The sequence below is a fragment of the Meriones unguiculatus genome, chromosome 12, assembly GCF_030254825.1.
Source record: "Meriones unguiculatus strain TT.TT164.6M chromosome 12, Bangor_MerUng_6.1, whole genome shotgun sequence".
Classification (NCBI taxonomy): Eukaryota; Metazoa; Chordata; class Mammalia; order Rodentia; family Muridae; genus Meriones; species Meriones unguiculatus.
Genome location: NC_083360.1, coordinates 98,533,415 through 98,556,961, shown reverse-complemented (window position 1 = coordinate 98,556,961; position 23,547 = coordinate 98,533,415). Strand labels below are relative to the sequence as shown.

Sequence of the window (23,547 nt, the reverse complement as noted above, 5' to 3'; positions counted from 1 at the left end):
CATTTACTCCTCCTGACTCTGGGTTCCTGTCCTTTGAGAACTTTCACTCTAGCAGGTCAGACAAACAAAGTAGCAAGTCCATTAACATCAAAGAAACAGTAAAACAAAAGTTTGTCCTGGTCTTTTGCACTGTGAAGATACTGTCATGAAGTGTTGCTGTTCCCTGCATATTGTGTTTATCACATTTGGTCATTTGTGTTTCCATTAAATTTGGTATTAAAATTCTAAATTACAGATCACAAAATTTAAATTGCATATTCTCAAATCAATTTACATACATTAATCATAAGAAATAGTAATTGTTTTCAAAAGCATAAACATCGTATTTGCCTTCTTCGTTTTGCTTTCTACTTGGGTAGGCATGTTAGTATACTGAGAAAAGTTTACTGTTTTCATCAAGATCCACCCTGCAGGTACCACAATGTCAGAGCTTCAACTAGGACCTTACCCATCTCTCTTCCTTTTCTCTGTCTTCTTACCTGCTTGATATTCCAATAGAAATATATGGGCCTCTTCTCTCCCCTTCCTCTCCCATTCCCCCACCACTTCCCACTCCATCTCTTCCTCCTCCTCCTCCTTAAAAGCGTTATCAAAATGTAGCCCTGACAGGCCTGAGACTCATTCTGTAGACCTGAGGCTGAGATTAAAGGCATCAGCCCTTATTTCTTGTTTTATGTCTGTAGTTCCCCTGCCCCCCCCCTTTTTTTTGTCCAGGTAAGAACTATGATTAGAATTGCAATGTTTTTTGCTGGGCAAAATTTCCTTCTAAAAACATTATATTCTGTAATTTACTGCTTTGGTAATTAATAAACATAATTACCAAAAATACTCCCTAACATATTTTCATATTTGCTTCAGCATTTTAATCTGTTTAACCAAGTACCAATTTAGAGAAAGTCTTTGTGTTTGTTCAAATCTCCTTAATCCAAGTAGATTTTTCTGCTGATGGGTTAAAATAAGAGGAGAGTATGACTAGACTTTCAGATTTGGAAAAGTACAGACACTATTCAGAGTGCCACATCTTCACTCTTCGTCTAAGACATTGCCTTTAGCCAAGGTCTATTTTAAGGGATCTCAAAATATAGAGTGCTGAGACCTCAGTGTTTAAGTTTATGGAGGTGCTGTGTACATTTGAGACTTGATGTTGAAATTATCTAAAAGGATGTCTCATGTTTTCTTATAGATTGGTTCTTACTGTTTAAATTTCATCTGACCAGAGGTTCATAGCCTATATTCTAAGAAATATTACTTCTTTTGAAAAATGGAAGTTTATAAAATAAGCAGGATTATCTCTACTTGGAAAGGATTTATTATCCATAAGCCATCTCCTCCTTAAAGATTAAAAATAATACCAAAGGGACCACAGAAAAAGAAGTCTGTCTATCTGGGGACATGGCTCAGTGGGGAAAGTCAAGCATGTGTGAGCTCCTGAGTTTGATCTCCACCACTCATTAACCAGGTATGGTGGCACAACCTATAATCCCACCACTTGTGAGGCGGAGGCAGGAGGACCAGAAGTCAAACTCAGCCTTGGTTTACAAAGCAGTGTGGCAGTCTGGGCTACATGAAGCTGTCTCAAAAACAAACAAACCAACAAAAACCAAAACAAAACCCCAAATCAACAACAACAAAAAGAATCAGTTAACCTGAAAATGGTGTTCTCATGTTAGCATCTGTTTGTGCTAAACAGACTCAGGGTATACCACATGACAAGAAAGGGGATGTGACCGGAAACAGGAGCCTGACACCAGAGAGGCCTTAATGAACTAGGGAATTAGACTTTCTCTTTAAAGCTGCAGGGGCTGTCTCTGGCATGAACTCAGTGGCAGGCTCTCTGATCACCTCCCCTTAGGGGGGTGCAGCCTTGGTAGACCACAGAGGAAGATGATACAGCCCATCCTGAGGAGACCTGATAAGCGAGGGTCAGATGGAAGGGGAGGAGGACCTCCCCTATCCTGGACTTGGGGAAGGGCATGGGAGGAGAAGAGGGAGGGAGGGTGGGATTGGGAGGGGACAAGGGAGAAGTAAATGGTAATAATTACTAAAAAGAAGAGAAAAAAAGCTGTGGGGGCCTGACAGAGGCTTTGAATCAGAAGAGTGATGCTATCGTAGCTTTGAGCGGGGCCTACAAGCCATTTCTGGAAAGGACTAGGCAGCAGACTTGTTTTTGCAAACCTTCCAGTTGCTGTGCAGCTCGTCACCTGGCCATCAGAGTGAAGGCAGCCACAGCAGGGTGCAGCGAGTGTGTGCTCCAGTAAAGCTTCATTTACAGCAATCTGAGTATAATAAAGTTCTCAAGTATCGCCTTTAAAACTGTGATTTCCCCCAAATTCTTTAAACTAGAAAAGAAAAGCATCTTTGTTTACTTTAGTAACATTTGGTTGCGCGCCATAGTTTGCCGATTCCTAATTTGGATGGAGAGCTGAGGCTGCAGGAGAGTGAAGCCAGCTTCAGGGTCAAGGATTAAAGCAGAAGTGGGTCATTGCAGGTCCGCCTCCTCAGACCAGTGTCTTAATATTGACTTTTTAAAAACAATATCCGTGGCCTGTTGGTTCAGTTCCAAACTCTTCTATTGGGTATGTGGGTTCTGTATAGTTTGCCCAGCCCTGTTTGCCTTCATTTTATTGTATGTAAAGTGGTAACTGCATAAATTGCCAAAGTGTCTGGCATACTGTAATGACTTGGAAACTCGAGTTTCTAGCATGTTTTCCCATTACTCACTTTAAAAATCTTTGTATAGTATTTAATTTTAAGGGGTGCGTGCGTGTGTGTGTGTGTGTGTGTGTGTGTGTGTGTGTGTGTAGTGTAGTATGTGGGGGGGTGTATGTAAGATTAGTAATGCTGGGCTTCAGACAACTATGAAAATTCATTTGTTTGTAAAATGTCTCTACTTGATAGAATCATTCAAGACAGCTTCGTTTCATAGTCTGTTCTCTTAAGGAAAATATCATAGAAAATAGATTGATTTATTACACTTGGATTTATCTACATCAAAAGTAACACTTGGAACCACTACAGAAAGTTTCAGTAAGTCATGTTGATGGTCCAGCATTCTTTGTAACAAAGAGTTAATGTGCTGATCTATAAGTGAATAACCAGGAAAGAGGAAAATAGCAGAATTAAAAATAAGCACAAATCACCACAAGGAATTTCAAATACTAAAAATTATAAATAGTCCATAAACGCAGAAAATGTGCAAAGTCATTGGTAGTGAATCCTGGACTATGACTCTGATCAGCTCATGGGGGAGCACCAGTAAGCTCTTCTTGGAATCCCATCAGAAAATATTTAATTATACATGAACAAATATTTTTGTGGACTTCCTTTTGTTTTCTGTTATTCCATACTTCTGTGTCTGTGCCAGGATCACATGCGTTTCTCTGTAGCATATCTGTAGTTAGTTTTGGAATTGGGCTGCTTCATCTATCTGGGATCCTTTGGGATGCGTGTGAATTTTAGGGTGCAGTTTTGTGTTTTCACACAGGCACATCGTTGAAGCTTGGATAACATTGCATCGATCACTTTAGGAGCAACGGACCTCTATTTTGTAGTTATTTTTCCTCTCCTTATTGACTATTTTGGAATCTTAAGTCATGCTCGCCTCCCAGTCCTCTCATGTCTGCCCCCTTCCCTGTGACCTCCCTCCCTCAAGAAGAAGAAAGGAAAAAGAGATAAAATGTCCATTTTGTCATGTTCTTACACACTCACTGTTGCATGCTCACACTCCTAGTGGCCAGCCTCTCAAGCAGAAGGGAAGGTGAGTCTTCTCCCATATCCATGCCACCCCTGGCACCACCGTGCTGGGGCCAGCGAGGAGCAGGGACAGCTCTTCTGTGCCCATGCCACTACTGGTGCCACTGTGCCGCTGTTGGTGATGGTCATTACTTCCTGAAGGTGGTGGCAGAGAAGGGATGGGACCAGCTCTCCGGCACCCACTCATGCAGGCAAGAGGCAGGGCTAGCTCTCCAGCACCCACAGATATCACCATGGATACAAGTTGGCAGCCCAGACCACGGTCTTGTGCATATACATGTTTCCTTTTCTTTTTTTTTTAAGATCTATTTATTATGTCTGCATGTACACCTGCAGGCCAGAAGAGGGCACCAGATCTCATTATAGATGGTTGTGAGCCACCATGTGGTTGCTGGGAATTGAACTCAGGACCTCTGAAAGAGCAGCCAGTGCTCTTAACCTCTGAGCCATCTCGTCAGCCTGCATGTTTCCATTATTGACAAGTTGTCAGCTTAGGAGGGGAGGCAGTGGAATGTTGCCTCAAGTTTTTCTGTTTTCAATTTGTTTTGTTGTTGTGGGGTTTTGCATATCTGTTAGAATGTAGTCTTCCAATTTGTAGTCCTCCCCCACCCCCACCCCATACATGGTCTTCTGCATGTCCTTTGTTGGTTACACAGACCACGGGCCTCAGGTGGCTACATATGCCACTCACATCTAGATGACTTCCTGCAGCAGCAAAGCCTGAGGACAGCACCAGGAGAGCAGGCAGCAGGACAGACAGTATATGTCCATGTGGATCTCAGGCTTCATTATGGCTGGGGGCAGCGGCAGGGACCAAGACCACAGTGGTTCTTTGAGGAGGTCCAGTCCTGAGAGTAAACCTTTCCTCATTTTGGGCCTCCACTGTTGCTCAGAACCAGGGCATGTTCAGGGGCTGAGTCTGATTCTGCATAAGCTCCAGGCTGCTGTACACTACCCTAACCTCTGATTTGTTCATCATAGTAGGCCCACAAAGGTGGGGCTTCCTGTTCGGCCTCTGCCACCTGTGCCCACCTGTAGAAAGGTTCTCTACGTGCATATGCTGCATGATGAGCCCCCTTCTCATATTCTACCAATTTTTTCACCCCCTCTCCATTACTTCCCTTTTACTTGCTAGTTTTACTTCTACTTTCATAACATATATATGCACAAGATGTTCTATATATCTATAAAATCTAGGAACCACAGTGAGAGAAAACATAATTTGTCTTTCTGAAATTGGCGTAATTCAGTTGATGTGATTATCCTTATTTATTTCCATTCTCCTGCAAATAGCATGGCTTCCTTCTGCATGGGCTTGGTTGGGCTTCCATGCTTTCTGCTGTGTGTTTTGTTTTATTTGTTGGTTTTGATTGCTTAATTCATTCCCAGAATTTCTGTCTGGTTCTTTTTTTAGTGTCTGAATTTTTTTACTGATTTTTTTTCCTTGATGTTTTAAAATTTTTATCCAAGTTATTAATTCTTTCATCTTCTTCAGTAATTTTCTTGTGTAGGTCCTCAATTAATTTCATAACTTTCTTCTTTAGGTTTCAGATTGCTTCCCTGCCTGTTCCTTTGAGTCCTCTCTGTGGTCACTGGTCCTTTCTCAGGCTGTAGGCCTCTGGCATCTTTATCTGGCACCTCAGCTGTCTAACCACCTTGTTCTCCACCGTTGGCAAGTTGTCAGGTTAGGAGGGGTCTCAGTGGAATGCTGCCTCATGTTTTTCTGTTTGTCGTTCTTGGGTTCTACACATATGTTGAAGTGTATGTGTTCTCTAACTTGTAGTCTCCCCTACACTCCTTTTCTCATTATTTTTTGTTTTATTTTGCATAAATCATGATGGGCTGTCTTTGCCTGGATTTATATTCACAGGGAAAGCCAGTTGCAGTAGCACTGTGACACCTACATGTTTGAGTGGGAGTCTTATAAAAAACCAGGACTGTCCGCAGAAGAGGCAGAGAGAGTGGGAGACCAAGGGAACAGAGGGCACCAGGTGAGCAAGGTCGTCTCTCAGACAGCCTAGGAGAGCTCATGTGAACTCACAGGCTGAAGCAGTGGTCGCAGGCCGGGCACGGGACTCTGCATATAGCCTCTAGCCCTCAGCGTAGTACCTTTATGAGACTCCACAACGTGTGAACGAGTGGGTCTTTGGTTCTTGTGCCAGCGCTTGGGGCTCTTCTGTTTTTCTGTTGGTGTGTCTTGTTCAACTCTGAAATGTTGTTTTTTGTTTTATCTTACTATATTTTATTTTGTTATATTTTGTCATCTCTTAGAAGCCTGTTCATTTCTACTGAGACAGAAAGGGAGTGGATTTGGATGGGAGAGGAGGTGGGGAGGAATAGAGGGAGGGGAAACTGTATTCAGAGTATATGGTATGAGAAAAGAATCCATGTTTAATAGAAAGGAGGAAAACAGAAGCTATGGTTTTAAAATACAAGCTTAGAAAGTTTAAAAAGTTTGAATTCAAATGTCAGGAATTTCTCTCTCTCTCTCTCTCTCTCTATATATATGTATGTATGTATGTATATTTACCCATTAGACTTAGGATAAAATTGGACGGATTCGGAAAAGGTGAATGAACGTGAAGACATCCACTCGAAACAAAAACAAGAAAGTGAACGATTGGAGTGGCTGCAGAAGCAGACTCACGTCTTGAGGGGCCTCATTAAACCACAGCCTGCAGGAAGCGCTTCCAGGAATGTCCTACCAACACAGGGTACTCAACTAGAGCAGCCTTTACTCAGACATTTAAAATAACTGCATAAAAATACCAATAACTAATGTGAACTACAGTTGTTCTCAAAGAGAAACCACAATGCCAAGAGATAATAGGGCATCTTTTAAAGTGCTGAAAAATATTAAAGTGCTGAACACAAAATACATTCAGTGAAAATATCCATAGGCAAGAGTAAAATATAATTTTAAACAAAGGTGACAGAATGCAGCACCAACAGGTCTGTACTGTTGAGAAAAGCAATGAGTAAAGGTTTGGGTAAGAAGTTCAAACCAGAACTTGGGTATGCACCAAAGCTTTGGAAATGAGAAGCATATGAATTAATAGTCTTTTCTCTTCATCTTACTATTCTTGAAAGCATAATTGAGACATGAAAATTTAAATGTTTGAGATGTGTAAGTTTATCCTCATTCTTAAGCATTAGAAAGCATATGCGTATAGTATATCAGCATGGTATCCAACAAATATGTACAGTTTGATGTGTTAATTTGTGTGTGGCTAGCTTTTAAGGGGCCACAGTCTTCTTTAAAAGAAGATATTTAAAATAAAAGTTATGCTGTTAGCATTGTGTTTATTGCTTGTTAAGAATGAAATGAGTGATGGTAACATGGGAAGGACAGATGGAATTATACTGCTATGTGGTTGGTAACTTTTCTGAAGTGCCACAGTTCTAGCTACATGGTGACAAGTTAAAATTGCATATTATACCAAGGAGAGGGTTTTCTTCTAAGTAAAAAGCAGTGACTATGTGGCTTTCAAAAGTCAATACAGAAAATTGAAAGATTTGAAAATATTCTGCCTAAAACCAGAAATGTATAAAATAAAACAAGTAGCAATATTTTCTTTTTAAGCCCAAACATATACTTTAAGTTGAATTCAAAGATTTTATACCATCCAGTTAAAAAATAAACATCAGCTCTTTTTAAAAGTCAGAGATTATCAGATTAGACCCAAGGCAAGTTTACACTCAATGTGTAATTCTTTTCTTATATTCAGAATATACTTTATTGTTATGACACAAATAAATTAAAAGTAAAGAGGTATAAAAACAATAGACAAAGACTACTACGAAGTCATTTTGGAACAAAAAAAAAAGGTATTAATTACAAATGATAATAGTTTCACAACAGCCACAAGGTTTATTTGGTTGGTTGGTTTTGGTTTTGTTTTTTGTTGTTGTTTTGTTTTTCTTTTTTCTTTTTCTTTTTCAAGATAAGGTTTCTCTGTGTAGCCTTGGCTGTCCTGTAACTCACTGCAGACCAGGCTGGCCTCCAACTCAAATCCACATGCTTCTGCCTTCCAGAGTGCTGGGGTTAAAGACGTGCGCCACTTCACCCCACGCAGCTGCGAGTTTTAAAGAAAAGATTAACAAAATGTCCAGATGCATGTTCTCATCAGAAACAGAAACACAAATTTAGAATATCAAACATTTGGAACATTTTATCAAGTTGGAATTCAGAAATCTATAATTTCAAAAAATTATAGAAACATTTATCCAATAAATAGTTATAATAATAAAAGTTTATTAAAAAAAGACAAATAATAAACAATTGTATACAAGGTAAATAAGCTTCAAAAATTTGAAACAAAATTTGAGAAACCTACTCAGGGAGGCAGAGGCATGTGGAATTTTATGAGTTCAAGGCCAGACAGTCTGGTATACAAACTGTGTCCAGGACAGCCAAGGCTACACAGAGAAACCCTGTCTTGAAAAACAAAAAGAATAAAGAAAAGAAAAGAAAAAAACTTGAGAAACTTAAAAAAAAAAGTCGATAGATATATTATAGTAGAGAAAGTAGACAAAGATTTGTGAATATTTGAAATATGTGAATTAACTATTCCTGATATTTTGGAAGCTACAGAATCCAATGTTATTTTTCAACAACTCCAGAATTCACATTATTTTAAACTGTAGTCATTTATTCATCAACAAACTATATTGGGCCACGTGATAAGACATGAAACATTCTAAAAAAAAAATGATACATGAAACCAAAGGAGCTGTGTTATAGGTCAATAACATGTGGTGCCTTTGAATTTCAGGAGTATTTGCAAATTAAATAACAGTTGTTTAAAAAATGTCCTGAGCTTCAGAAGAAATCACCAAAGAAATTAGGAAGTATTTTGAATAAATTTTAGGAGAACCACAATGTGTGGGGTGACCATTAATCCATAGTGGCACATAGTGTAAGTAAATAAATACAACTGTAAATGTAAATGTAACACTTTAATTAGAAAGTCACAGTTTGGCAAAGGCCATGGTTATAACTTAATAAGGCAAAAGTTACTATTGGATTCTATGACTGGTGGAAGGTTCTGCAGGAAAAAGTTGTTTAAAGGTTCACAAATATTTTTATATTATAAAAGGTGTATGTTACTTGCAAAGGGAGCAAGAGTAACTGCCATGCAGAAAATTGGCAAATACTATGTAAATCAAACAATCATAAGCCATCAATAACAGACCAAATAGCTGGGTATGGTGATCCATCCCTTTTATCTCAGAACTTGGGAGGTAGAGGCAAGAGAATCAGGTCATCCTGGGCTATATAAAAAGTTTGAGACCACTCTGCTCTACAGATTCCAAAGTAATAATACAGTAATTATAATAATAAAACAAAAAGTAATTTGCCACAACATCCTGTCTGTGACTTGCCTGCCAAAAAGATTATAACTGAATCCCACATTGAGTCATTCTCATTGAGCAGCCTTAGAGGAAATTAATGATCATCCCCAAATGCATCCAGTGTTGGTTGCTTGGATGAAAAGAACCAGGATGAGTTGAAGCTTCACTGTTATGTGGGTGCACTTATCAGTGGTAGTTTCATTATTTTCATGTTTAGTGGTTTTGTAGGAAATAGAAAGTAAAAGCAACTTTTAAGCTGTACTTGAAACTTTGTGGAAGCTTGAATTTTTTTTAAATATACATCTTCACTTAATGTTCTTAGATTCTTCACTTCCCATTTTTCTCTAGGTATAATCTGTGTGGCTTGAAAGTCTATTGCTTTGATCACAAAATGCTGCTTCTAACTTCTTGTCTTTGGATCATATTTCTGGGTTTGAAGATTCAGGTAGCCCCTCTAAAGCAATTATTATCATGGCATGAGAGATCATCGTTTTGCTATGCTCATTGTGGCAGAAAAGCCACCCAAGAAAGCCACCCAAGATTGCTTCTCTTGCCCCTTCTTGGATGGCATAAAGATGAGTGAGCCTTCTGAGCATTCTCATGTTGGCATCTCTAACTACCTTGGCCATTGGCATAAGGCCATTTGGAATGTCAACTGTACCATCTGATAATGCTATAAAAAGACCTATAACTGCTGCTCTCCAGCCATCTGTGCCTTCCCTTGGCACAATACCGTTGGGTAGTTTGTCTTCATTGGCATGGTTTTGTAGGGCGGCTTACATCTGTTATTCCTAGGCACTTGCTTGGTGATCAAGTTGACATAGAATTGGTTCTTTGGCACTGTCTTCACACAGAGGAGTTTTATACCTGCTAACTTCAGAAACAAGCCTTGGCATTTGTTTAACCCATTATAATTGCAATTTCAATGTTATAAATCTGTGTATCTTTCTGGGCTCTAGTGACTCAAACCTAGCTTGGGCTTTCAAGTTTAAGTTCTAGTCAGAAGTCTTCACTCACAACTGTTAGCCAGTAGATAAAGTGCACTTTAGGATAGTCAATGGAGATTTTTTTTTCTCTTGTTCCTCTCTTGTTCTCTCCCCTTTCTCTGTCAGAGCACTCCCCTCTCCCCACCATGTCTTTCTCTCCTCCCCCCCATCCCCATCCAATAAACCTCTTTCAAAAAAATATAGTCAATGGATTATACAAAGCAAATCTCTTCTGTTGTGCCAAATCTCTGGAAATTAGAGAAACTGTATGTGTGTGTGTTAAATTTTATAACAGAAACCAAAATAAGGATACTTGGTTGACCACAGAGGTTATGAGAATCCACTGAAAAACTACAAGATGGACAAAGTGAGATTAGGAGAGCAGGAACCAAGTATAAGAAGAGAAGACTGATGACAACGTTGGTGGAACACCCAGTACTTCATGCCCTGGTGAGAGAACGCTATCAATAGAAAAGTATTTGTGGGCAAGCAAGGATGGAGCCTTGGATGCTTCAATACTTACAGGAGGGAGAGTATGTGGAGAGAAATCACAGGAAGTAGAAACTGGGTCAGCCCTGGTAATATTTAAGAAAATAGTGTTGTGAGTATTAAGAACTTAAGGATATTCAGTAGAATAGGCTGAATTGTTTCTTTTTTCCTCCCCCCACAAAATTCACATGTGGAAATTCTAACCACAAATCTAACTATATTTGGCGACATATATTTGGGTAATTGAGGTTTAAGGCCAGTATCATCCAATATGTTCTCTTCATAAGTAAAGGAGACATCAGAGAGAGAGGTGCAGAGAGAAAGCATAAAGGAAGCAACAAGGTGGCCAGCCACCGGCAAGGCCACGCTGCTGCAGGCTTGCTTCCCATACTCCCAAACTGTGAGAATATTGTTGTCTTTTAAGCCACCTCATCTGTGGTCTTTAATTTTGACAACTTTACCTGAATAGCCCAATTGTTGTTCCTTTAGAACAAAAAATAGGCAAACATAACAAAGAAAGTGATCCATTTCACATTTTCACTCCAAAAACACATCAAAAACCACATATACATTTAAACTATACCATAAAAGTAGCTCCAATTCTTAGATAAAAATTCTGAAGGCAAAACAAAGGAGAAAGGGATTGTGGTGCTTTTGACTGCCCCCAAACTCCTCTGTGTGAAGACAGTGCCAAAGAACCAATTCTATGTCAACTTGATTACCAAGTTCTCCAGTTTGTCTTGTTTCAAAGGTGGCACTTTACCTTTTGTGGTGGTTTGATTAAGAATAACCCCCATAGACTCATATGGTTGGCTATAAGGAGCAGCACTACAAGGAGGCGTGGCTTGTTGGAGGAGGTGTGTCACAAGGGGCTGAGCTTTGGGGTCTCAGAAGCTCAAGCCAGGCCCAGTGGCTCGCTCTCTTCCTGCTGGCTCATTATAGCACTGATCATGAATACAGCAGAATGTCATTAGGAGTCATTTTATTGCTATGTTCCTTTATCACAGTGATTTTCAGTCTGTTTCACAGGGGTCACCGAAGACTATTGGAGAAAACAGATATTTACATTATGATTCATAACTGTAGCAAATTTATTGTTATGAAAAAGCAACAAAAATAACTTCTTGGTTGGTGTCACTACAACATGAACTATATTAAAAGGTCACAACACTAGGAAGGTTGAGAACCGCTGTTTTTCCCTAGGTCTATGGCCCATCTAGTCTCAGGATCTTGGCTACCTGAGCAGTATCGGACATGGGTTGAATCTCATGGAGTGGCCTTAAACCCAATCAAATAGTGATTGTTTATACTATGACACCAGAATGTCATTAAATTTTATTAATTATTATATAATATTTATAATAGAATTATCAATTATTATTAAACTAAACAATTAAATTATTATTTATTATTTCAATCTGCTCATTTTTTTAACCTGTGGGTTTTTTGTTTGTTTGTTTGTTTGTTTGGTAAATGAGTTTTCATTTATTTATTTGTTCACTTTACATCCCAGTCACAACCCCACTCCTTCCTCTCCTCCCAGTCCCACCTTCCCACCCATGTCCCCATAGCCCCACCCTATACCAAACCATCCTGGCAGATCAAGTCACATCAGGACCAAGTGCCTCCTCTTTTACTGAGGCAAGACAAGGCAGCCCTTTAGGGAAACAGAATCCAGAGGGAGGCAAAAGAGTCAGAAACAGCCCCCACTCCAATTGTTAGGGCACCCACTGAGGACCAAGCAGTCATCGGTTTCATACGTGTAGGGGGCCTAGGACCAGTTCATACATGTTCTTTGGCTGGTGGTTCAGTCTCTATGAGCCCCCATGGGCCCAGGTTAGTTGGCTATGTGGGTCTCCTTGCGGTGTCTTTAAGCTCTCCAGTTCCCTCAATCCTTCCCCTAACTCTTCATAAGATTCCCTGAGTTCCACCTAATGTTTGGCTGTGGGTCTCTGCATCTGTTTGCATCAGCTGCTGGATGAAGCCTCTCAGAGGACGTTATGCAAAGATAGCAGAGTTTCATTAATAGTGTCAGGGGTTAGCTCTCTTCCGTGGGGTGGGTCTCAAGTTGGGCCACTCATAGGTTGGCCATTCCCTCAATCTCTGCTCCATCCCTTAACCCTGTACATCTTGTAGGCGAACAAATTTTGGGTCAAGGGTTTGTGGGTGGGTTGGTGTCTCCCTCCCTTCACTGGAAGTCCTGCCTGCCTACAAGATGTGGCCAATACCCTACACTGCTAAGAGTCTCACCTAGGGTAACTCCATATCCTTCCAGGAGCTTTTCAATCTCAGGTCTCCAACTTCTCCTAGAGATGCCCAACATCAATTTCCCTTCTCTCCCAGTCCTCCCCATCCCTGCTCTCCCCACACCTAATCTCCCTTCCCTCTTCCCCTCTCTATCCCCCTTGTCACCTAGTCCCCTCTCTGCCTCTACTTCCTATGTCTCTGAGGTCTATTGTATTTCCTCTTCTGCGGGATTCGAGCATCCAACCTTGAATCCTCTTTGTTACTTAGTTTCTTTGGGTTTGTGGGTTGTAGCCTGGTTATCCTGTACTATATATGGCTAATACCCACTTAACAGTGAGTACACACCATGTGTATCTTCTGGTCTGGGTTACCTCACTCAGGGTGATCTTTTCTAGGTCCATCTATTTCCCTGCAAATTTCATGGTGTCCTTGCTGAGTAGCAGTCCATTGTGTGAATGTACCACACTTTCTTTATCCATTCTTCAGTTAGGATAAATCTGGGTTGTTTCCAGATTCTGGCTATTACAATAAAGCTGCTATGAATGTAGCTGAGCAAATGTCCTTGTAGTTCGGTGAAACATATTTTGGGTATATGCCCAGAAGTGGTGTGGCGGGGTCTTGAGGTCGAGCTAAACTTCAGATTGATTTCCAAAGTGGCTGTACAGGCTGGCACTTTGGCCAGCAGTGGAGGAGGGCTCCCTTTGCTCCACATCCTCACCAGCAGGGGCTATCACTTGAGTTTTTATCTTAATCATTCCGACGGGTGTAAGATGAAATCTCAGAGTCATTTTGATTTGCATTTCCTTTAGGACTAATGACATTGAACATTTCTTTAAGTGCTTCTCCACCATTAGAAACCCCTGTTGAGAATTCTCTGTTTAGCTTTTTGCCCCGTTTTTAATTAATTAATTAATTTGCTTTGTTGGTGTTTAATTTCTTGCTGAAGGACCCACATGAAGCCTAAGCTGCCCATCGGCTACCTCCTTTTAGAGGGCCTAGGTCCAATTCATCCATGGCTGATGCTTCACTTTCAGAAAACCCCTCTGGGCCCTGGTTAGTTGGGTCTGTTGTCTTCTTGGGGAGTTCCTGTCATCTTCAGGTCCTTTTCTCTTTCTTTCCACTTTTCTAAAAGACTTCCTACATGTCGCCAATGTTTGGCTGTGAATCTCAGCATCTGTTTTGAGGCACTGCTGGATAGATTCTCTCAGAGGACAGCTCTGATAGACTCCTGTCTGCAAGCTTAGAAGAGTATCCTTCATAGTGTCAAGGGTTGGCACTCTCCTATAGGGTGGGTCTGTGGTTGGGCCAGGCATTGGTTGAGCATTCCCTCAATCTCTGCTATGTCTGCTCTTCTAAAGCTGGCCTTTAGTCATCTGGTTATCCTGGATGTTCCTGGTGTAGCAGGACTTCAGTGGGTAGCCTTGGGCTGATCTTCCTGGTGCAGCAGACCTGGATGTTCCTGGGGCCCTACATGTCTCCTCGGGAATGGGGAGAAGGGACTTTGAGGACTGAGGGCCATGTGCATCCCACTTCTGCTGGCTTTGCTCCAGCTAGAACTGGTGGGGAGAGACTGTTTTCATAGGGTGGGTGTTTCTTTCTTTCTTTCTTTTTTTCAATTTTTAAAAATTTCTTTATATTTTTTCTTTTTTTATTTTTTATATTAATTACAGCTTATTCACTTTGTATCCTAGCTTTAGCCTCCTCCCTCCTCCCCTCCCAATCCTGCTCTCCCTCCTTCATCTCCTCCTATGCCCCTCTCCAAGTCTACAGATAGGGGAGGTCCTCTTCCCCTTCCATCTGACCCTAGCCTATCAGGTCTCTTCAAGAATGGCTGCAATGTCTTCCTTTGTGGCCTGGCAAGGTTGCTCTCCAATCCGGGGGAGGAGGTCATAGAGCTAGCCACTGAGTTCATGCCAGAGATAGTCCCTGTACCCCTTACTAGGGAACCCACTTGGATACTGAGCTGCCACGGGCTACATCTGAGCAGGGGTTCTAAGTTGGTCCTTGGTTGGAGTATCAGTCTCAGAAAAGACCCCTGTGCCCAGATATTTTGATTCTGTTGCTCTCCTTGTGGAGCTCCTGTCCTCTTCAGGTCTTACTATCTCCTCCTTTTTTCCTAAGATTCCCTGCACTCTGCCCAAAATTTGTTTATGAGTCTCATTATACACTTCTATACAGTGCTGGGTAGAGTCTTTCAGAGGCCCTCCATGATAGGCTCCTGTCCTGTTTCCTGTTATTTCCTTCTTTCAATGTCCTTCCTGTTTGCCTTTCTGAGTGAGGATTGATCATCTTACCCAGGATCCTCCTAGCTCACCTTCTTTAGATGTTCAGATTTTTGTAGGTTTATCCTATATTATATGCCTAGTATCCACTTACAAGTGTGTGTCTTTCTGTTTCTGGGATACCTCACTCATCAGAATGGCTAAGATCAAAAACTCAAGTGACAATACATGCTGGAGAGGATGTGGAAAAAGGGGAGCCCTTCTCCATTGCTGGTGGGAATGCAAACTTGTACAAACACTTTGGAAATCAATCTGGCACTTTCTCAGAAAATTAGGAATAGTGATTCCTCAAGATTCACCAAGTAGGGTTGGTGAAAAATCTTTCTCCAGTCTTTAGGCTTTTCTGTTGACAGTGTCCTTTGCTTTACAGAAGCTTTCAGTTTCATGGGGTCCCAATTATTGATTGTTGATCCTAGAGCCTTTGCAGTTGGTGTTCTGTTCAGGAAGTCCTGTGCCAATGGGTTCAAGCCTCTTCCCTATTTTGTTTTTCAACAGATTTAATGTATCTCATTTTATGTTGAGGTCTTTGGACCACTTGGACTTTACTTTTATGCAGGATTATAAATATGGATCTATTTGCATTTTTCTACATGTAAACATCCAGTTAGGCCAGTACCGTTTGTTGAAGATGCTATCTTTTTTCCACTGTATGGTTTTGGCTTTTTTTTTTTTTTTTTTTTTTTTTGTCAAAAATTAGGTGTCCATAGGTGTGTGGATTTATTTCTGGGTCTTTGATTCGATTCCGTTGATCCACCAGTCTGTTTCTATGCCAATACCATATGCCATTTTTATTACTGTTGCTCTGTAGTACAGCTTGAGATCAGGGATGCTTTCCCAGAAGATCTTTTATTGTACAGGATTGTTTTAGCTATTCTGGATTTTTTTTCCATATGAAGTTGAGAATTGCTCTTTCAAAGTTTATAAAGAATTGTATTGCTATTTTGATGGGAATTGCATTGAATGTGTAGATTTCTTTTGGTAGGATGGCCATTTTTACTATGTTGATCCTACCAATTCATGAACATGGAAAATCTTTCCCTCTTCTTCAGTTTCTTTATTCAGAGACTTGAATTTTTTTTCATACAAGTCTTTGACTTGCTTGGTTAAAGTTACACCAAGGTGCTTTATGTTATTTGTGGCTATTGTGAAGGGTGTTGTTTCCTTAATTCCTTTCTCTCCCCTTTTGTTTTTTGTATACAGGAGGGCTACTGATTTCTTTGGGTTAATTTTGTCTCCAGCCACTTTGCTGAAGGAAACATATACTTTTTAATAGCTGTCCTGGTTAGTTTTTATTGTCAGTTTGACTCAACCCAACGTGGAAGGGAGGGGACCTGAGTTGAAGAATTGCCTCAATCAGACTGCCCTATGGCTATGTATGTGAGGAATTATTTTGATTCTTAATGTGAGAGGGACTAGCCCATGTTGGCAGCACCATCCCTCCACAGGTGAGTCTGGGCTGTAAGGAAGCCAGCACCGAAGAAACCAGTGAGCAGCAGCCCCATGGTTTCTGCTTCACGTTCCTGCCATGTTTCAGTTCCTCCACCGAGGTCCTTCAATAATGGACAGACATGGAGGTATAAGCTGAAATAAACCCTTTCCTCCCCAACTTGCTTTTGGTCATGGGGTTTACGACAGCAACAGAAAAGAAGTTAGAACATTAACTATTGGACTAAAGGTGTTGTCAAGTTGGAAATTATTTTAAGCTCAGTGACAATGTGTTACCTATGTTGATTTTGAGACAGAGTTTCCCTGTGTGGCTTTGGCTGTCCTGGACTTGCTTTGTAGACCAGGCTGGCCTCAGACTCTCTGCCTCGACAATTCTTGCTTGACAGCTGACACCCGTGATCTCAGGTTTGCTTTGCTTTCTTCCCGAGTCTTTCTTCTTTTCCTTTCACATGTTTACAAATGTTTTTAAGCAAGCACTGGTCCACCGAAACAAAGTCCCCAGTTCTAAAGGTTGGTGGTGGTTTTTTCTTTTTTCTTTTTTTGTAAATGCAACCCTTCATCATTTAAAAAAATGATATGTAGAATAAATAAAATTCAAATAATTCTCAGAATATATTTTATATCCTGATGTTTTAAATTTTTATTTCTTTATTATTTACACAATATTCTGCCTGTATGTGTGCCTGAATGCCAGAAGAGAGTACTAGATCTCTGTATAGATGGTTGCGATCCACCATGTGGTTGCTGGGACTTGAACCCAGAACCTTTAGAGAAACACTGTTCTTAACCTCTGAGCCATCTCTCCAGCCCTATCCTGATATTTTTAAAGACTGAAAATAAGTTACTTACAGCTAGATTTTCCTCATGATTCACACAATGCTCAGCATTGCATTTGGTTGCCATTTCTCTTGTGTCACCTTTAATCTTAGTTCTGTTTAACCATCTCCCCCTCCCTCCCTCCCTTCCTTCCTGGAAACAGTTTTTCTGAGTGTCCTTGCCTGGCACTGACCTTATCATCCCCCTGCCTCAGCTTCTGAAGTAGTGGGAATATAGGTATGCCCTGTACTCAAACCCAGTTTATTCTCCATTTCCTACTTCAGGAATGTGTTGGTTACTTTTCTCCCTCCTAAGACAACTTATGAAAGGAAGGTTTACTTTGGCTCATGGTTCGAGAGGGTAGAATACATTATGGTGCAGAATCATGGTGGTGGGATCACTGGGAGGATGGTTACACAGAGTCTTCGGTCAGGAAGTAGAGGGATGCACGCTGATAGTCAGCTCTCCTTGCTTCCTCATCTTTACTCAGTCCATGTACCCGTCCATTGCAGTGATGCTACCTACATCACTTTGGGCCTGTCTTCTTGAGTTAAACCACTCTGAACATGCCTGTAAGGGGGATCTTGTGTACACTCCTGTTATTGGGTCTGTGATACATGTCTTAGGCTATAACCACCAAGACAGGCTTTCTCTGTGTAGTCCTGGTTTTACTGGAACTCACTCTGTAGACCAGGCTAGCCTTGAACTTAGAGCTCTGACTGCCTCTACCACTGCCCAGCTGATCATCTTTTTTCAAATGGTATTTTTATATTTAGTGTAACAGTGTGATATCAACATGTATTCAGTCCTCCTATAGTCTATATTTTGTTACTTAATGTTATAGGGAAGAATAATAAGAATAATTATAGGGAAGAAAAACTGAATATAGAAAAACAAGCAATAGAACTAAAAAGAAATTAACAATTCTTGCTGAATAAATGTAAATTATATTAACTTATCAATTAAAATACATAGACTATATAACTAGATTTTAAAAAAATATTTAAATTTATTTAAATTTAAATAATTTCATGTCTTCAAGAAACTCACTTCACTGATAAATGTTCTCAGGGCCTAAAGTCAAAAGATGGAAGTAAATGTATCAGGCAAACAGCAGCTGAAAACAAAAGTGCAGTTATTCTATGCCCCATAAGTGTCAAATCAAGTTAGAGGAGATAAAGATGTCCAGTACATACTGATAAAGAAAAAAAAAAAAACAGTAAGAAGATACAACAGTTCTAAATACTTAGGCACCAAATATTGGTGCCTAAATTTTCTAAACAAACACTAATGGATATAAAATGTCACGTAACTCTTGGTATAATAATAGTAGATTATTTGACATATAAGTAAGACATTTGAGACATTCGACATTCAAGCCAAAAAGAAACAAAAACTTCGCGCAAATTACACCTTTAAATAAAACATATATTTACAGATATTCCATGTAGTATGTAGAGACTATAAATTCATCTGATGCTACATATAGGGAATATACCTTCATCTCACGTAGCGTATAGAGAATGTGCACCATCTCAGCAACCCAGGAGGCCTTTTTAAAAGACAGCACTGTCCAGGCCAGGAGCAATACTATCAAATACACAGCACCAAATAATCTCTGTGCTTCATCAAATAATAGTGAAAGGAAACTAGAAATAAGTAGCAAGAAAAACTATAAAAACTGGCAAAAATGGGAGACTCAGTACATTCTTTTAGGTATATGAGTGTTTAGCTTGCACTTATGTGTGTACATCACATGCATGTAGTACCCAGGAAAAAGAAGGTTAGGTCTCCTGAAACTAGAATTACAGGTGGTTTTGAGCTACTGTCGAGGTGCTGGAAACCTAGATGAAATGAATGATCCATGATTTATTAAAGAAATGAGGGAGGAAATTAAAATATTCTTGAATCAAGTAAAAATTAAGAGCCTTTGAGAGACAGCAAAGTAATTATACCAGGAAAATTTATAGTTGGCAATGTTCTTACATTGAAAAATCAGACAGATTTTAAAATAACCTAATGATGTATCCTAACATCTCATCAAGAACTAACCAAATCCAAAGGCATTAGGCGGCAAGAAATAATAACAGGGCATAAATTAATTTTTATTATTAATAAATTTCATTAATAAATTAATGAAATGGAAACTGAAAGCACAATCCATGGACTTAATCAAAGAGTTCTTTGAAAAAATAAACAAGTTTGACAAGTTTTTATCCAAGGTGAGCAAAACAAAGCGATAATACCCAAACTAATAAAATTAGAAATTGAGAAGTAGATACTACAACAGATTCCACTGAAATCCAGGAGACTAATTAGAGACTATCCTGACAACTTCTATTTAAGAAAACAACCTGGGGTTAGAGAGATGGCTCAGTAGTTAAGAGCACTGGCTCCTCTTTTAGAGCACCTGGGTTCAAAGCCCAACAGTCACAACCATCTGTAACTTTACTTTCTCGGGATCTGATGCCCTCCTCTGGTCTCGGTGGCACCAGGCACACATATTTACACTTAAATGTATATAAGCCTACATACATATATACCTAAAATAATAATAACTTTAAATTTAATTTAAAAAGACAAACACCTGCAAATCTCAAAGAAATGGATAAAAAGATTAACAACAACAACAACAAAAAAGTATATAAACAGCTAAACATCCATAATGAACAATGAGATTGAGGTTTTAGTAATTTTCTAGACTAAAGCATGGTGCCTCACACTTGCAGTCCTGTACTTGGGATGCTGAGACAGGAGAATTGCCATGAGTTGGTGGCCAGCCTGGGCTACAGTATAAGACCCTTTATATTGGTGTGATGAGACACCATCATTAACTTACAGAAGAAAATATTTAAATGGGGACTTGCTTAAAGAGTCAGACAGTCCATTATCATCATGGTAGAGAGCATGGCAGCAGATAGACAGGCATGGTACAAAGGAGTAGCCGAGAGTTAGATCCTGATCTCCAGGTGGCAGTTAGAGAGAGAGAAAGACACTGGGTTAGGTGTGGACTTTTGAAACCTCAAGCCTCCCTCCCAGTGGCACACCTCCTCCAACAATGCCATACCTCCTAGTCCTTCTCAAACAGTTCCACTCCCTACTGACTAATCATTCAAATATATGAGCCTATGGGGGCCATTCTCATTAAAACTACCACACTATCTCAAAAACTGCTTCTTAACAAAGTCCCATGGCCTGTCAGACTCACTTTGAGGTATTGCTAATGTCAGTATTGAAGAAAATAGAGTGGAAGGCACATTAAAGACTCATGCTAACCAGTGTTTTCCTGACACCAAAACTGGATAAAGGTACAACAAAACAAACCTAAAGTTCCATATCCATAATGAACATTCTTCGAATTTGCTTTCTATTCTTGTGATAAATATGATGATCAAAAAGCAGCTTAGGGAGGAAAGTATTTCTTTCATGTTACTCATACAGTTACTGTGAGGAGAAGTCAAGGCAGTAATTTAAGGCAGGAACTCAAGTAAAGACCTGGTGGGAATGGTGCTGACTGGCTTGCTTCCATGGATTTGTTGGTTGGTTTTGTGTTTTTTAAATATAACGTGTTTTATTTTCACCTCAGAAACAGGCCAGGTTTGTTCTCAGTGATGTAGTGTGTTTCTGTGCTCACATGGACTGTCTTCTCGGACAACTAGCACTACCTGTGCAGCATGAGTAGCGCTGCCCATGGCCCTCCAGATCAGTTATAAATCAAAAAACCAAAAACCTAAAGGCATGCTCATAGGCCAGTCTGATGGAGGCAGTTTTTTTTTCTCCCCGAGATTACCTCTTTCTGGGTATCTCTAGTTTTACATCAACCTGACAAAAAAATTAACCACCACAAACATAGATATAAAATTCTTAATAAAATACTTGATGACTGAATTAAAGAACACATTAAGAAAATTATATGCCAAGAACTGTTAGTTTCATTTCAGGAATACAGTGGTGGTTCAACCTAGGTAAATCAATGAGTGTACTATAACAAATAAATGGACTTCAAAGCGGAAATCACAAGATCATCCCAATATAACGTATTTCACAGAGTTTATCATCCCTTCATGCTAAAATTCTGGAGAAAATAGGATTTGAAGAAACATATTTCAACATCAAAAAATCTATAGTCAGCATTATACTGAATGAGAAAACACTGAAATCACATCTTGAATAAGGAACAAGTTTACAATGCCCAGTTTTAACTAGGGAAATAAAAGCTTCTGTAAAGCAAAGAACACTGTCATCAAAACAAAACGCCAGCCTACAGACTGGGAAAGGATCCTCACCTTTCCCTGGGCTAATATCTATAATATATAAAGAACTAAAGGAGTTAAACAGCAACAAACCAAGTAATCCAATTAAAAAACGGGTACAGAGCTAAACAGAGAATTCTCAACAGAGGAATATCGAATGGCAGAGAAACACTTAAAGAAATGTTCAACGTCCTTAGTCATCAGGGAAATGCAAATCAAAACGACTCTGAGATTTCACTTTCCACCCATCAGAATGGCTAAGATCAAAAACTCAAGTGACAACACATGCTGAAGAGGTTGTGGAGAAAGGGGAACCCTCCTCCACTGCTGGTGGGAATGTAAACTTGTACAACCACTCTGGAAATCAATCTGGCGCTTTCTCAGACAACTAGGAATAGCGCTTCCTCGAGACAGGAAATAAAGGGGCACAGAGGAAGGGAAGAAGCTAAATATCTTTATTAATATTGTTTTCTAATGAAAAGGTGGCACATATACAGATGAAATTTTATTAGCTCTAAGAAAAATGACACTGTCCTATTTCCAGGAAAATGGATGGATCATCATATTAAATTATGAATCATCATATTAAAGAGAGTAAGTCATGCCTACATGACTAGTATGTACTTGGTCTCTTAAGTACAATCTAGATTTATGTATTGTATACATATATATATATATATATATATATTTGTATATACACGCACACACTCATGACAGGGAAGTAGAAGAGATGTAAGGGGAAGCTCAAGGTCCAGAGGAGGGTACGAGGGGAGAGAAAGGTGCAGTGTAACAATCTAGAATATGTATGTCATGTGACAGTCAGATCGGGCTAGTGTTTTGGATGTTAGCCTCTTAGGAAGTGTGGGGTTTTCAGATGTTTTGTCCCAATCCATGTGTGTCTCTTCACTCTTAGTAGATTTCTTTGCTAAAAGGGTGCCGTTTAGTGTGATGGAGTCCTGCTTTCCCATTATGGCTTATCTTATCTGTGCTTTGAGTCCCATTCTCTTTAGACCAGTGTCCTGAAACTTTTCTCATGCATGCCTCCTTGTAGTAGCTTTTCAGTTTAGGAACCAACCTATTTTGAGCTGAGTATATGGTATGTGATAAATGGCACAGACCCCATTTTTCTCTTCTGCATTCCCAGTTTTCTCTACTTTTATTGAAGAGACAGCTTTCCTCATTGTGCGATCTTAGCACTTCTTCCAGAATCAGTTGCCTGGGACTGGGGTGTAGTTGAGTGGTAGAGTGTTTGCTTAGCATTTAGGACGTCCTGCCTTTGATGCTGGCACTGAACCACCACCACCCAAAAGGGCCAGGTAAAAGAAAAAAAGTTTGCTATCAATTTGGTGTTCTGTTCCATAGACATTTGTTTCTATTTTTTCATGACCATATTATGCTTTTGTAGCACATTATATTTTGTAGCACATTTTGAACTCAGGTGGTATACTACCTCCATATTTGTTCTTCTTGCTGAAGTTTTGTTGTTTTCTGTTTTGTTTTTCTTTTGTTTTAGCTGTTTTTCTTGTATACCAATTTAAGGATTTTTTTTATTTCTGTGAAAAATTATATAAATTTTTCTAGGAATTTTAATGAATTTGTAGATTATTTTACTTTAGATAATATGGAAATTTAACAACACTAACGGTTCCAGTCTTAAACATGAAACATCTTTCAATTTATTTGCACCTTTTCAGCTGTTTCCATCAGTGATCTATATTATACATATTTTTACCTCCTGGCAAAACTTCTAAGTGTTTTAAGATTTTATAAATTGTGTTGTTTTCTTACTATTTTCTTTTTCATAGTTTGTTGTTGGTATATTAAAATGATACTGATATATATATATGATACTGATATATATGTATATATATGTATGTATATGTATATATATATATATATATATATATATATATGAACCTT

The 23,547-nt window shown here is 39.5% G+C and overlaps 1 protein-coding gene across 8 annotated transcripts in view; it reads left to right on the top strand.

The window, feature by feature from the left end:
* The window catches only part of Wdpcp (WD repeat containing planar cell polarity effector), a 242,957-nt gene that overhangs the window by 162,159 nt on the left and 57,251 nt on the right, over positions 1 to 23,547 (top strand). The window contains exons 15-17 of one of the 8 annotated variants that reach the window (XR_009584943.1): positions 5,298 to 5,437; positions 5,624 to 5,744; positions 6,291 to 7,297. The exons of the other annotated variants lie outside the window; for them this stretch is intronic. The gene's annotated coding sequence lies outside the window, so the exon portion shown is untranslated. Of the gene's footprint in view, positions 1 to 5,297; positions 5,438 to 5,623; positions 5,745 to 6,290; positions 7,298 to 23,547 lie in introns of those variants that run through there. 8 annotated transcript variants of the gene reach the window in all.